Below are 16,762 nucleotides of genomic sequence, written 5' to 3' on the forward strand. Positions count from 1 at the left end.
AGCCTTATGCATGGAAATTCTAGGTCTTATGACTGCTGCATCGGACGCGATCCCCTTTGCTCGTTTTCACATGCGACCTCTTCAGCTCTGTATGCTGAATCAATGGTGCAAGGATTACACAAAGATATCTCAATTAATATCTTTAAAACCGATTGTACGATACTCTCTAACGTGGTGGACAGATCACCATCGTTTAATTCAGGGGGCTTCTTTTGTGCTTCCGACCTGGACTGTAATTTCAACAGATACAAGTCTCACAGGTTGGGGAGCTGTGTGGGGATCTCTGACGGCACAAGGAGTTTGGGAATCTCAGAAGGTGAGATTACCGATCAATATTTTGGAACTCCGTGCAATTTTCAGAGCTCTTCAGTTTTGGCCTCTTCTGAAGAGAGAATCGTTAATTTGCTTTCAGACAGACAATGTCACAACTGTGGCATACATCAATCATCAAGGAGGGACTCACAGTCCTCTGGCTATGAAAGAAGTATCTCGAATTCTGGTTTGGGCGGAATCCAGCTCCTGTCTAATCTCTGCGGTTCATATCCCAGGTATAGACAATTGGGAAGCGGATTATCTCAGTCGCCAAACGTTGCATCCGGGCGAATGGTCTCTTCACCCAGAGGTATTTCTTCAGATTGTTCAAATGTGGGAGCTTCCAGAAATAGATCTGATGGCGTCTCATCTAAACAAGAAACTTCCCAGGTATCTGTCCAGATCCCGGGATCCTCAGGCGGAAGCAGTGGATGCATTATCACTTCCTTGGAAGTATCATCCTGCTTATATCTTTCCGCCTCTAGTTCTTCTTCCAAGAGTAATCTCCAAGATTCTGAAGGAATGCTCGTTTGTTCTGCTGGTAGCTCCGGCATGGCCTCACAGGTTTTGGTATGCGGATCTTGTCCGGATGGCCTCTTGCCATCCGTGGACTCTTCCGCTACGACCAGACCTTCTGTCGCAAGGTCCTTTTTTCCATCAGGATCTCAAATCCTTAAATTTAAAGGTATGGAGATTGAACGCTTGATTCTTGGTCAAAGAGGTTTCTCTGACTCTGTGATTAATACTATGTTACAGGCTCGTAAATCTGTATCCAGAGAGATATATTATAGAGTCTGGAGGACTTATATTTCTTGGTGTCTTTCTCATAATTTTTCTTGGCATTCTTTTAGAATCCCGAGAATTTTACAGTTTCTTCAGGATGGTTTAGATAAAGGTTTATCCGCAAGTTCTTTGAAAGGACAAATCTCAAAGCTTTGGTTCGTATAAAACCTGTCATTAAGTCAATTTCTCCACCTTGGAGTTTGAATTTGGTTCTGGGGGCTCTTCAAGCTCCTCCGTTTGAACCTATGCATTCATTGGACATTAAATTACTTTCTTGGAAAGTTTTGTTCCTTTTGGCAATCTCTTCTGCCAGAAGAGTTTCTGAATTATCTGCTCTTTCTTGTGAGTCTCCTTTTCTGATTTTTCATCAGGATAAGGCGGTGTTGCGAACTTCTTTTGAATTTTTACCTAAAGTTGTGAATTCCAACAACATTAGTAGAGAAATTGTGGTTCCTTCATTATGTCCTAATCCTAAGAATTCTAAGGAGAAATCGTTGCATTCTTTGGATGTTGTTAGAGCTTTGAAATATTATGTTGAAGCTACTAAGTCTTTCCGAAAGACTTCTAGTTTATTTGTTATCTTTTCCGGTTCTAGAAAAGGCCAGAAAGCTTCTGCCATTTCTTTGGCATCTTGGTTGAAATCTTTAATTCATCTTGCCTATGTTGAGTCGGGTAAAACTCTGCCTCAAAGGATTACAGCTCATTCTACTAGGTCAGTTTCTACTTCCTGGGCGTTTAGGAATGAAGCTTCGATTGATCAGATTTGCAAAGCAGCAACTTGGTCCTCTTTGCATACTTTTACTAAATTCTACCATTTTGATGTATTTTCTTCTTCTGAAGCAGTTTTTGGTAGAAAAGTACTACAGGCAGCGGTTTCAGTTTGAATCTTCTGCTTATGTTTTTCTTTAAACTTTATTTTGGGTGTGGATTATTTTCAGCAGGAATTGGCTGTCTTTATTTTATCCCTCCCTCTCTAGTGACTCTTGCGTGGAAAGATCCACATCTTGGGTAATCATTATCCCATACGTCACTAGCTCATGGACTCTTGCTAATTACATGAAAGAAAACATAATTTATGTAAGAACTTACCTGATAAATTCATTTCTTTCATATTAGCAAGAGTCCATGAGGCCCGCCCTTTTTTTGTGGTGGTTATGATTTTTGTATAAAGCACAATTATTCCAATTCCTTATTTTATATGCTTTCGCACTTTTTTATCACCCCACTTCTTGGCTATTCGTTAAACTGAATTGTGGGTGTGGTGAGGGGTGTATTTATAGGCATTTTGAGGTTTGGGAAACTTTGCCCCTCCTGGTAGGAAAGTATATCCCATACGTCACTGACTTAATTTATCAGGTAAGTTCTTACATAAATTATGTTATATCTCCAACAGGTGGGGATATAAGCTTTTGATTTTTGGAGCGCAAAAACATATACAATATATTGATATACACTGTGTGCAGAAGTATTAGGCAAATGAGTATTTTGACCACATCATCCTCTTTATGCATGTTGTCTTACTCCAAGCTGTATAGGCTCGAAAGCCTACTACCAATTAAGCATATTAGGTGATGTGCATCTCTGTAATGAGAAGGGGTGTGGTCTAATGACATCAACACCCTATATCAGGTGTGCATAATTATTAGGCAACTTCCTTTCCTTTGGCAAAATGGGTCAAAAGATGGACTTGACAGGCTCAGAAAAGTCAAAAATAGTGAGATATCTTGCAGAGGGATGCAGCACTCTTAAAATTGCAAAGCTTCTGAAGCGTGATCATCGAACAATCAAGCGTTTCATTCAAAATAGTCAACAGGGTCGCAAGAAGCGTGTGGAAAAACCAAGGCGCAAAATAACTGCCCATGAACTGAGAAAAGTCAAGCGTGCAGCTGCCAAGATGCCACTTGCCACCAGTTTGGCCATATTTCAGAGCTGCAACATCACTGGAGTGCCCAAAAGCACAAGGTGTGCAATACTCAGAGACATGGCCAAGGTAAGAAAGGCTGAAAGACGACCACCACTGAACAAGACACACAAGCTGAAACGTCAAGACTGGGCCAAGAAATATCTCAAGACTGATTTTTCTAAGGTTTTATGGACTGATGAAATGAGAGTGAGTCTTGATGGGCCAGATGGATGGGCCCGTGGCTGGATTGGTAAAGGGCAGAGAGCTCCAGTCCGACTCCTGCCAGCAAGGTGGAGGTGGAGTACTGGTTTGGGCTGGTATCATCAAAGATGAGCTTGTGGGGCCTTTTCGGGTTGAGGATGGAGTCAAGCTCAACTCCCAGTCCTACTGCCAGTTTCTGGAAGACACCTTCTTCAAGCAGTGGTACAGGAAGAAGCCTGCATCCTTCAAGAAAAACATGATTTTCATGCAGGACAATGCTCCATCACATGCGTCCAAGTACTCCACAGCGTGGCTGGCAAGAAAGGGTATAAAAGAAGAAAATCTAATGACATGGCCTCCTTGTTCACCTGATCTGAACCCCATTGAGAACCTGTGGTCCATCATCAAATGTGAGATTTACAAGGAGGGAAAACAGTACACCTCTCTGAACAGTGTCTGGGAGGCTGTGGTTGCTGCTGCACGCAACGTTGATGGTGAACAGATCAAAACACTGACAGAATCCATGGATGGCAGGCTTTTGAGTGTCCTTGCAAAGAAAGGTGGCTATATTGGTCACTGATTTGTTTTTGTTTTGTTTTTGAATGTCAGAAATGTATATTTGTGAATGTTGAGATGTTATATTGGTTTCACTAGTAAAAATAAATAATTGAAATGGGTATATATTTGTTTTTTGTTAAGTTGCCTAATAATTATGCACAGTAATAGTCACCTGCACACACAGATATCCCCCTAAAATAGCTATAACTAAAAACAAACTAAAAACTACTTCCAAAACTATTCAGCTTTGATATTAATGAGTTTTTTGGGTTCATTGAGAACATGGTTGTTGTTCAATAATAAAATTAATCCTCAAAAATACAACTTGCCTAATAATTCTGCACTCCCTGTATAATAATACAACAATGTGATATACGTTGCTGGAAAGTTTAAAATATGTCTGGAATGGTAAGGTGGGAATCAAAACTTGCTGCTATAAAGTTATATCCTTTTCCCAGATATTCTATGAAGGTTATGTAAGGGGAGAAAAACTGACTATAGGCTTAGCGCTTGGAATAGTTGCCACCCAGAACATATGAGTAAGGAGAATTGCGTATATCAACAGTATACACAGTAATAACGGACCACATATAAATGAATACAAAGTAGAAAATGCAACGAAAAAAATGCACGCCCCAAGTGAATGACTGCCCTGATTGGTTTGACGTCGCAGAGCTACGTCACCTGGGAGAGTCTATTTCTCTGGGGTAGTTTTAAAGACTCCAACAGGAGAGTTCGGATATCGGCTTTAAAACTTTTTTAATAACTTACCCAAAACAAAAAGAAATAACTCTTTTTTGATACAACAGCATATATATTTTTTACCAGATATGAAATCCAAATACTATTACCATGAAATATATATTTTTTCAAATGAGTATAGTCTAATACATACCCTCTTAGTGGGTTCAATTTCTACCCCGGAGAAATAGACTCTCCCAGGTGACATAGCTCTGTGACGCCGAACCAATCACGGCAGTCATTCACTTGGGGAGTGTCAAATTTAAGGCTTAAAAGACACAGAGACTGTATACGGTACTAATTACCTCTGATGAAGAAGGTGCAAATAAATAAAATTCCTTCGAAACACGTAAGGTATTATTGTACACTTAGTACATTCTCGTTTGCCGTATCCTGCTCTCCTGTATGGAGTACCCGCTTTATGGAAAAAAATTCATTGTCAGCAGTAACTCCGCTATCCACTGGAGATTATCCAGGACTGACTGTCTAACTTACATTTGTACATGGCGAGCTGAAGTGTTGACTCATTACATTGAGGTTCCTCTTTGTTTGTTTAATGTTTCTTTTAATATATATATATATATAAAACGGTGTTGCACTATTATTTTGTGTATGTTCTGTTTCTTACATACACCTTATGGGCTGACAGTGTATCCACCGGCCCGCTTTCCATTATTAGATCTGCTGAGAACAGGGATTCGCCTAGCGCTCCACAGCTTGATCCTTTGCAGTTGCCTGACCTCATATGATTGAGGTTTCTTCTTGTAAGTAGATCCCCTATAGGGGCTTCGTATTCTACACCTCTGCACTTTCGTAATTGGATCATCTCCACATTTTCTATCACTGGTGTTTGGTGTAACTTATTTCCATCATTCAGACTTTTATGTTTACATGTGGTCATTGTATTGGACTTGAAATTACCTATTACTGATTTCTGTTCATTTTTACTGCTGCATTTTTTTCGTTGCATTTTCTACTTTGTATTCAGTTATATGTGGTCCGTTGTTACTGTGTATAATGTTGATATACGCAATTCTCCTTACACATTATATGTTCTGGGTTGCAACTATTCCAAGCGCTAAGCTTATAGCCAGTTTTTCTTCTCTTACACACTTTGTCCTGCACATATATATATATATATATATATATATATATATATACTGTGTGTGTGTATGTATGTATATATATATATATATATATATATATATATATATATATATATATATATACAGTATATTATATGCCCTATTTATTTGCTTGACAGTATTTAATTTCAACAGCGCATGCGCGCATCTCATAGGGGCAGCAAAATCCGACACAAGTTCCTTGTCAGAATCTGCTACCTCTAAATGCGCATGCAGCTGATTTACATAATCACATTCCACAGATTCCTATTTAACATATGTGAAGTGTGATTATGTAATACAGAGTATGCGCAGTCAGAGGTAGCAGATTCTGACAAAGGAGCAGAATCTGATAGAACACCGGTTCACACAGCAAATTATAAATATTAGTACTTCTTAGACCTGCAACACCAAGCTGTACACAGACAGTACCTGCTATAGTTGGCCATCGCATAGGCAGGTAACTAAATGGGATCTATGCAGTCTAAAACAAAACATTATGGCTTAGATGATAAGTAGTGTGCAGGGTGCAAGGATTAGCGCTGGTATTGCAAGTTCAGGGTAAACTGACATCCCTTTAGCGTGCCCATACTTTAAATGGAAATTGTGACTGCACTATATATCGCTCATATTACAAGATGAAAGTTATGTGTTGTGCTCAAACTCTACACATAACAGCGAAAAGTTAGTTTGACTTAAAACCTAAACTAAAGTGTTAAAATAAAAGAATAAGAAAACACATGTAAAACATATTAAAATAAAGTATTATACATATACAGTATATATATATATATATATATATATATATATATATATATATATATATATATATATATATATATAGTGGATATAAAAAGTCTACACACCCCTGTTAAAATGTCAGGTTTCTGTGATGTAAAAAAATGAGACAAAGATAAATCATTTCAGAACTTTTTCCACCTTTAATGTGACCTATAAACTGTACAGCTCAATTGAAAAGCAAACTGAAATCTTTTAGGTAAAGGGAAATAAAAATAAAAAAATAAAATAATATGGTTGCATAAGTGTAAACACCCTTTTATAACTGGGGATGTAGCTGTGTTCAGAATTAAGCAATCACATTCAAAATCATGTTAAATAGGAGTCAGTACACACCTGTCATCATTTAAAGTGTCTCTGATTAACCCCACATAAAGTTCAGCTGTTCTAGTAGGTCTTTCCTGACATTTTGTTAGTAGCATCCTACAGCCATGGTCCGCAGAGAGCTTCTAAAGCATCAGAGGGATCTCATTGTTAAAAGGTATCAGTCAGGAGAAGGGTACAAAAGAATTTCCAAGGCATTAGATATACCATGGAACACAGTGAAGACAGTCATCATCAAGTGAAGAAAATATGGTGCAACAGTGACATTACCAAGAACTGGATGTCCCTCCAAAATTGATGAAAAGACGAGAAGAAAACTGGTCTGGGAGGATGCCAAGAGGCCTACAGCAACATTAAAGGAGCTCCAGGAATATCTGTCAAGTACTGGCTGTGTGGTACATGTGACAATAATCGCCCATATTCTTCATATGTCTGGGCTATGGGGTAGAGTGGCAAGACGGAAGCCTTTTTCTTACAAAAAAACATCCAAGCCCGGCTAAATTTTGCAAAAACACATCTGAAGTTTCCCAAAAGCATGTTGCAAAAGGTGTTCTGGTCTGACCAAAGTTGAACTTTTTGGCCATAATTCCAAAAGATATGTTTGGCGCAAAAACAACATTGCATATCACCAAAAGAACACCATACCCACAGTGAAGCATGGTGGTGTCAGCATCATGCTTTGGGGCTGTTTTTCTTCAGCTTAAACTGGGGCCTTAGTCAAGGTAGAGGGAATAATGAACAGTTCCAAATACCAGTCAATATTGGCACAAAACCTTCAGGCTTCTGCTAGAAATCTGAACATGAAGAGGAACTTCATCTTTCAGCATGACAACGACCCAAAGCATACATCCAAATCAACAAAGGAATGGCTTCACCAGAAGAAGATTAAAGTTTTGGGATGGCCCAGCCAGAGCCCAGACCTGAATCCAATTCAAAATCTGTGGGGTGATCTGAAGAGGGCTGTGCACAGGAGATGCCCTCGCATTCTGACAGATTTAGAGTGTTTTTGCAAAGAAGAGTGGGCAAATCTTGCCAAGTCAAGATGTGCCATGCTGAAAAAATCATACCCAAAAAGACTGAGTGCTGTAATAAAATCAAAAGGTGCTTCAATAAAGTATTAGTTTGAGGGTGTTCACACTTATGCAACCATATTATTTTATTTTTTTATTTTTATTTCCCTTTACCTAAAAGATTTCAGTTTGTTTTATAATTGAGTTGTACAGTTTATAGGTCACATTAAAGGTGGAAAAAGTTCTGAAATGATTTATCTTTGGCTAATTTTTTTACATCACAGAAACCTGACATTTTAACAGGGGTGTATAGACTTGTTATATCCACTGTGTATATATATATATATATATATATATATATATATATATATATATATATAATGTTATATCTTAAACAACAATAGACTCCAGAAGCCTACAATTAAAAATTAAAAAAGCATGTACTCACATTAAAAGTTTCAGGTACCCCATACCATATAATATAATAGAGAGGATACTATACACATAATAACACTCAGGGGTTAACTGTCTGAAACTAATTGGGCAAGACTGTTTTTAATTAACCTCATTAAGAAATGTATAAAGTTGTGCAAATACTGCACCAGATCAGAGGTCTATGAGTACGGCTCAACAGAGCTGAAACGCGTAAGACCTGACCTGATCTGATGCCCTTTTATTTCCCCCATGTTTTGGATATGCTTTTAAAGATACTTCAATAAACTTCAAGTTTTAATCTACTCACGGCTGGAAATTCCTTTGCTTGTATTTGGATTTGTTGATCGCTAGCATCCAGCCGTGAAGTAGGATTTTCAGAAGCAGAGCACCTTCCTTCCTCCTGTGGGCCGAAGACTGGAGGGGAACCAGAAGTGACGGAGTACACAGACGCAGAGCGGAGGAACCGCGCACACTGTACACGCCGAAAAAAAGGAAACCGGAGGACACAGTCCTGAGAGGCAAATGCTACATCCACAGGGGACCACTGGTAACCGGGTGAGAGGATCGTCTGGCAGCCAGGGACCGAGTGGGAGATAAGAGAGCCTGACCGGATCAACCCTTTTGAGCGAAGTAACGAAAGTACTAGGAACGTCCCCTCCACATTGAGCCCTAAACAAGTAAGAAGTAACACTCTATTACATTGATATACCTTAAGTTGCATACAGAGATACGAATACTGTTATATCTTTCACTACGCATCCCAGCCAGGGACTGTTTCACTACATACAGGTAAAACCTGTGAACGGGGGCACCTGGCGAGCACCCCTTTAACTTGGACACTGAGACTGGGTTTAAAAAGCGAGTGAATTAATCAGGGAGATAAAAGGATTTTAGTGCCTGCTTACACACACTATATAGTGATACGTAAATTAAATGGAGGCATCAGGAGTCGATGTTGATATTACAGGAACTGATACTATGCAAATATGCAGTTATTACTCACTGAGAGACCCACAGGAATTGGACATTTACAATAAGGACTTTGACCAGATCTTTAATACAGATGAATCCACTTTGGAACTAACTGACCTTTTTATAAGGATTGAAGCACTCATGATAAGAGCTGAGAAACTAAAGTTCGATAAATGGACATTAGAGAAATATATTAACCTTAAGATGATCCCTAGAGGTTTAAGAGTGCATAAGTTTCCTACTTTTGAAGTGGATGACATGAAATTTAAGGATGAATGGAATATGATTTTGGATGAATGCTCATTTAGATTAATGCATATGATTATTACACAGAAAGAAGGACTACTAACTGACATAAAAATTAAAATAACACAGCTACAGAGACATTTAACACACCACCAATTATCTATAGAGTATAGAGGATTTGATGAATTGCTTATTGAGACAGTGGAGAAGTCAACAGAGGAAGCCTTACAAATAAAACAATCAAAATTCCTAAGAGACTGGACTGACTATCAGACCAATACAGTACATGTGTGGAACAGGAGAGAGAGAACTAATACACATAGAGAAAACAATAGAAGGAATTATAATAATCACAAGGGTAACCACAATAAAAAGGGAAAAAAGAAAGTTACATTTTCTGACACAGAAGCAGAGTCTACTGATGATACTAGTTGAGACAATGACAGCCAGTATGATAGGGAGATACCTATTACACAGACTACCACACAACAGATAGGAAACATAAACACTGAAGCCCAGGGGGCCAGGAGTAAAACTACTCAAGATAAACAGACTAATAAAAATCTGAGGTATCAAACCACAGTACAGAAAGCAGACATAGTAGATTCAACCAGAGCAAAATTTGATCAAGCTTTTTTAGTGGCAGCCCCAATACAAACACTGGGAGAAACAAAGGAGGTTATAAAACAGCCAGCAATAAGAGGAAGCAAAAAAGGTCAAAGGCAGATGAACAGATACCAATTGAGGGCCAAGAAGAATTTGGAACAAAAAGTGCATCAATAGTTATCAATCTTTCTGACACTCTGTTGACACCTACACAAGAAAAAGTATTAAGCTATGGCTTGAACTTTGTACCAACAGCCAAGTTCAATATATTTAACACAATAGTAGATGTCAACAGACTAGTCAGAAATTTGACTTTAAAAAAACATTTTCACAGTACACAAGAAATAAGAGAGAATGTAGAGGCTAACATAATAGGTGAAGAAACCACACCAGAGATACAATTAGATTTCCAAGACTCATGTGCAAAGGAGACTCTAATGAGTCTACTAGGTGAACAGCTAAACACAGGAGAAAAAAATGCACATATAGGCTTTATACCTAAGTCTACCTTTTACCCCATTCAGTCCAGAGGGACAATTTTAGAACAATTTCAAGAAAGAGTGGTTAAAGACTTAGAAATATTAAACACAGCCAGTAGTCCCTATCAAGACACAAATTTAACAAGAAAAGAGAGAACAGCTCTAAAAGAAATTGCAGAAAATGATAACATAGTCATTAAAAAATCGTACAAGGGGGGCAGCATAGTTGTACTAAATAAGACAGACTATGATAAAGAAATAAAAAGACAACTCAATGACACAAATAACTATCAAATACTAAGAGGAGACCCAAAATCTAACTACATGCTCCAACTCTCCCACCTATTGGATGAGGGCCTAGCTAATGGCTTTATAAATAAAGAGACACATGATTATATGGTAAATAAACATCCAAAGACACCATTATTTCATATATTCCCAAAAGTACATAAAAGTACAGAAAATGTTCAGGGGCGACCCATAGTGTCAGGGATGGGATCACTACTAGAACCGGTATCAGAATGGGTGGACTCCATCCTACAGCCATTAGTTCTAAGTCTAACCAGCTACCTCAGAGACTCCACACACTTAATACAAAAATTAAAAAATATAACATGGACCACCAAAAGTAGATGGTTATCCCTAGACGTAGTGTCACTGTACAGTAACATACCACACGTACTAGGTATAGAAGCAGTTAAGTATTTCCTACAAACACGTAGTAATTTGGATGAGAATTTTCAGGAATTTCTTTTAAGAATCATAGAATACCTTCTAACACAGTGATTTTTAACTTTTTTTTTTGCCGTGGCACACTTTTTACATTAAAAAATCCTGTGGCACACCACCATCCCAAAATTTTAAAAACATCACACATTGTAGCCTAATACAGCATATATATATACACATACACACAAACACACACATACTGTATGTATTGTGCTGTTATGCCATGCCTCCTACAAACTACCCCTGCACTGGGAGTAAAAAACAAGCAAAGTTTAAAAAATATGTCACACTGTTGTCAGTCTGCCGTGGCACACCTGAGGATCTCTCACGGCACACTAGTGTGCCACGGCACACTGGTTGAAAAACACTGTTCTAACACATAATTATTTTTCTTATGGAGGGGTGTTCTATCTGCAGAGATGTGGCACAGCTATGGGGGCAAAGTTTGCCCCTACTTACGCCAACTTATTTATGGGCTGGTGGGAGCTGTGCCACATCTATGCGGATGGAGGCCCCTTCAGGGAAAATATCAAGCTTTACCATAGATTTATAGACGACCTGATTCTAATATGGGAGGGAGATGATGCCTCAATAGAAAATTTCATACAATACATAGGAAATAATAAGATGGGAATAAGATTCACACATGAGATAAAAAATAAGGAAATCAACTATTTGGACCTCACACTACGAGGTAATAACTTTAATGGCGAAATTGAAACCACAATATATAAAAAACCAATAACTAAGAATGCACTTCTACACGCAAGGAGCGAACACCCCAAAGAAACCTTCAGAGCCATAGCCAAGGGTCAACACATTAGAATAAAAAGAAACTGCTCTAATGATGAAGATTACTTAAAAGAAGCAAATCTTCTAGATAAACAACTTAAAGAGAGGGGCTACAACAAACAAACTATAAAGAATGCACGCATGGCAGTATCCACTAAGGCACAGGGAGACTTGATTGTAACTAAACCCAAAAAGAAACCCAGATTTGACACAAATAGAATCAAGTTTGTCACACAATACTCACCCCAATATAACCAAATATGTAACATAATAAAGAAACACCTACCTATTTTGAAGGCAGATAATAGTCTAGCAAAGATATTAGACAGTAATTGTCTTTTTTCATACAGAAGAGGCAGAACTATAGGGAACATAGTCTCCCCAACTAATCTAAAAGTGAACAAAAGAACAACTTGGTTACAATCCAAAGGCCTCTACAAATGTGGTTACAGTGACTGTAAAGCTTGTAAACATGCAGACATAGGAAACATCTTCAAATCGACTATGACAGGAGAAATACTCCAGATAAATAAACACTTAAATTGCAGAGACAAAGGGGTAGTGTACCTCATAGAGTGCAATATTTGCAAACTTCAGTATATTGGAAAAACGGTGAGAGAAATAAGAAACAGAATTAGGGAGCACTTATCCAGTATTACAGTAGACACAGAAAAGAGCAGACAAAGAGAGGACAAACTGCTACCAATAACTAAACATTTTATAGAGGTACACAACAGGAACACCACATCACTCAGATGGACAATAGTAGAAAAAATAACCCTAGACTCAAGGGGGGGAGATTTGGACAGTATACTCAGTAAGAAAGAGGTATACTGGATGTTCCATATGAAAACAAATGTACCCTATGGATCTAATTCCAGGTTTGAGCTTATAAACTTTTGGAAATAAACCTATCATGTAAGGAATTCTAGTCAAGAAAGAAAAAGAATTAAGATATATATATGTAACTAGATAACCAAGGGTTTAAACCTGAGCTCTGGAACTCAAATAAAATGCACATAAATGCGATTCAAATCCTGTAAATAACAATTTCGAGATGACACTAATATTCAAACTAATGACAATGATTTTGTTTAACTCGAATTAATGTTATATCTTAAACAACAATAGACTCCAGAAGCCTACAATTAAAAATTAAAAAAGCATGTACTCACATAAAAAGTTTCAGGTACCCCATACCATATAATATAATAGAGAGGATACTATACACATAATAACACTCAGGGGTTAACTGTCTGAAACTAATTGGGCAAGACTGTTTTTAATTAACCTCATTAAGAAATGTATAAAGTTGTGCAAATACTGCACCAGATCAGAGGTCTATGAGTACGGCTCAACAGAGCTGAAACGCGTAAGACCTGACCTGATATGATGCCCTTTTATTTCCCCCATGTTTTGGATATGCTTTTAAAGATACTTCAATAAACTTCAAGTTTTAATCTACTCACGGCTGGAAATTCCTTTGCTTGTATTTGGATATATATATATATATATATATATATATATATATATATATATATATATATATATATATAGTAAATATACACACATATAACATAGATTGTAAACTTCAGAACCTCCCTGGCTGTAGCTCACTTTGTATAAAAGAGCATCTACTGATTGTGCTTAAAGGGACACTGTACCCAAAAATGTTCTGTCGTGATTCAGATTGACCATGAAATTATAAGCAACTTTCTAATTTACTCCTATTATCAAATTTTCTTCATTCTCTTGGTATCTTTATTTGAAATGCAAGAATGTAAGTTTAGATGCCGGCCCATTTTTGGTGAACAACCTGGGTTGTCCTTGCTGATTGGTGGATAAATTCATCCACCAATAAAAAAGTGCTGTCCAGAGTACTTAAACCAAAAAAAAGCTTAGATGCCTTCATTTTCTAATAATGATAGCAAGAGAACGAAGAAAAATTGATAATAGGAATAAATTAGAAATTGCTTAAAATTGCATGTTCTTTCTGAATTACAAAAGAAAAAATTTGGGTTCAGTGGCACTCCTTTCCTTTTGTTTATGTTTGTAAGTGTAGCAATGCACATGTTATAGTCGTACATTGTATCGCACCCTTATGATTGTAATGTACCTTTGTATAACAAAAATGTTGGTGCTTTATAAATAAACGATAATAATAAAACTTATGTTTATTATAAAAATAAATATAAAAGGGATATCATATTTTACAAGGTGTTTAACATATACACATTTACTGTATACATACACACATACAAATATAAACACACACACACATATACTATATATATATATATATATATATATATATATATATATATATATATATATATATATATAAAAATATATATATATATATATATATATATGTGTGTGTGTATTCCTATAGATATAAGATTTACACTTGTGCATGAAGCAAAAGGTGCATTAAGAAATGCTATATGTTAAAATATAAAAACAATATAACACAGAGAACGCTAGTTTTTAGACATTCTAATGATAAACCAAAATCTACATTTAATCCAGTTCAATACAAATCAACTCCTATTCAATTATTTTCTGAATTAGTACGTGACATTGACAAATTAGATACTTGTTATAATTCTAACAAATAGCATTATAATAACTCATAATTAATGCGACTATATGAAAGAATGTTATTGTCAATGACCAACAAACATATTTTTTTTTTTATCTCATAGCCTCATTTTTTTTAAAAAAAATATCTATTGGAGGGATCACCAATTTTTCTTTGTTCTCTTGGTATTCTTAGTTAAAAGATAAACCTAGGAGGTTCATATGCTAATTTCTTAGACCTTAAAGGCCGCCTCTTATCTGAATGCATTTTGACAGTTTTTCATCACTAGAAGGTGTTAGTTCATGTGTGTCATATAGATAACACTGTGCTTTCGCGTGTGGAGTTACCATGGAGTCAGCACTGATTGGCTAAAATGCAAGTCTGTCAAAAGAACTGAAATAAGGAGTTTGCAGAGGCTAATGAAATGGGTAATAAAAAGATTGTCTATCTTTTAAAGCAATAACAGTTATGGTGTAGACTGTCCCTTTAAATAAGAAGTCTCATAGGACACCCACCTTCTATATCCTTCCAAAGTTACATAAAAGCACAGAAACTCCTCCTAGACGCCCCATGGGCAAGATTACAAGTGGAGCGGTATTTAATTCTTCCGCTTGCGTGCTAACTCCGCTAGAAGTAAGCTTTTTGCACACATCAGGTAGCCCCGGGAATTGTTGAAAGTAAACAGTTTTCGCACAAGCACACAAAAAGCCTAACTTTGAATATCGTGTGCAAGTTCATGTATTCCCCCATAGAAGTCAATAAAAAAAAGTGTAAAAGAACCTAATACCCAACTCATGCGCAAACCTGATCACATATTGTCAAGTGTGCTAAACTGTCAGGAAAATATAAATATTTCACATTCCAATGTTCTTCACATAGCAGAATATGTTCTATTGATTTATCTGATAGTATTTTGTACAATATATATCTATACCTATAAATTATATATATATATATATATATATATATATATATATATATATATATATATATATATATATATAGGAATATCTACTTATAAATACATAGAACACATTCTATGTGCAGAACATTAGAATGTGAAATATTACTTCATCTACTTAACTGCAAAGGGTTCCAATGCACTTTTTATATATATATATATATATATATATATATATATATATATATATATATATATATATATATATATATATATATATATATATATATATATATATATGTCTATATACAGTATATGTCTATATATTTATACATATGTATTTGTGTTTATATGCGTATACACATATAAATACATATGTACACACATATAAACATGAATCCTTGGGAATTAAAATTTACATTTGAAATGGGAAAAGCAATCATCCCTGAAGTGTACCACACTCAATAGCCAAGGGGCAAAACAGGTAGATACCATGAGTAGGAAGGATTAACTGTGTGACAAAAATAAAACTAAACACACACCTGGGAAATCAAATAAGATCAATGGTAGAAATAATGGAGTGGTTAGTTTTGTCACCCAGTACTCAACTGACTATGACGAAGTGTGTAAAATTATCAAGAGTCATCTTCCCAAGCTAACGGCAGATGAAGGCCTTATAAGTACAGCAAAAAACAGATGAAGGTTTTCTTACAGACGTGGCCTGACCTTGGGGAATATTTTGTCACCTAGTGACTTGTCACTGAATTCGACCAGTAGCTCATGGCTTACCTCATAAGGACTGTTCAAGTGTGGTTTTGGACCATGTATTCCCTGCAGCTATATACAAAAAGGGGACACCTTCCAATCTAACACAACACAAAAACAGTACAAACTCAAAAGCTGTGTAAACTGTACAGTCAAAAACATCACTTGCAGGGCTTGGTGCAGTTGTTCAAGAAAACAATATGTAGGATGCACATCAACGGAAGCCAGGAAGAGGATCCGTCAACACTTTTCAGATATAAAGAGATCAGATGCACGCTCTGAGTTAGCCAAACACTTAATTTTGGAACACACAAGTTCAAATGCTACATTTAAATGGATGATCATTGAAAAAAAAAAAAAAAAAAAAAAAAAAAAAGAGGTGGCGATCTCAACAAACTACTATTAAAAAGAGAGGCGTTTTGGATCTTCTCCCTATCAATACGTATCCCCAATGGATATAATTCCATATATGATGTTATTAATTTCTTGGAGTAAATATATT

Source organism: Bombina bombina, chromosome 1 (assembly GCF_027579735.1).
Source record: "Bombina bombina isolate aBomBom1 chromosome 1, aBomBom1.pri, whole genome shotgun sequence".
Classification (NCBI taxonomy): Eukaryota; Metazoa; Chordata; class Amphibia; order Anura; family Bombinatoridae; genus Bombina; species Bombina bombina.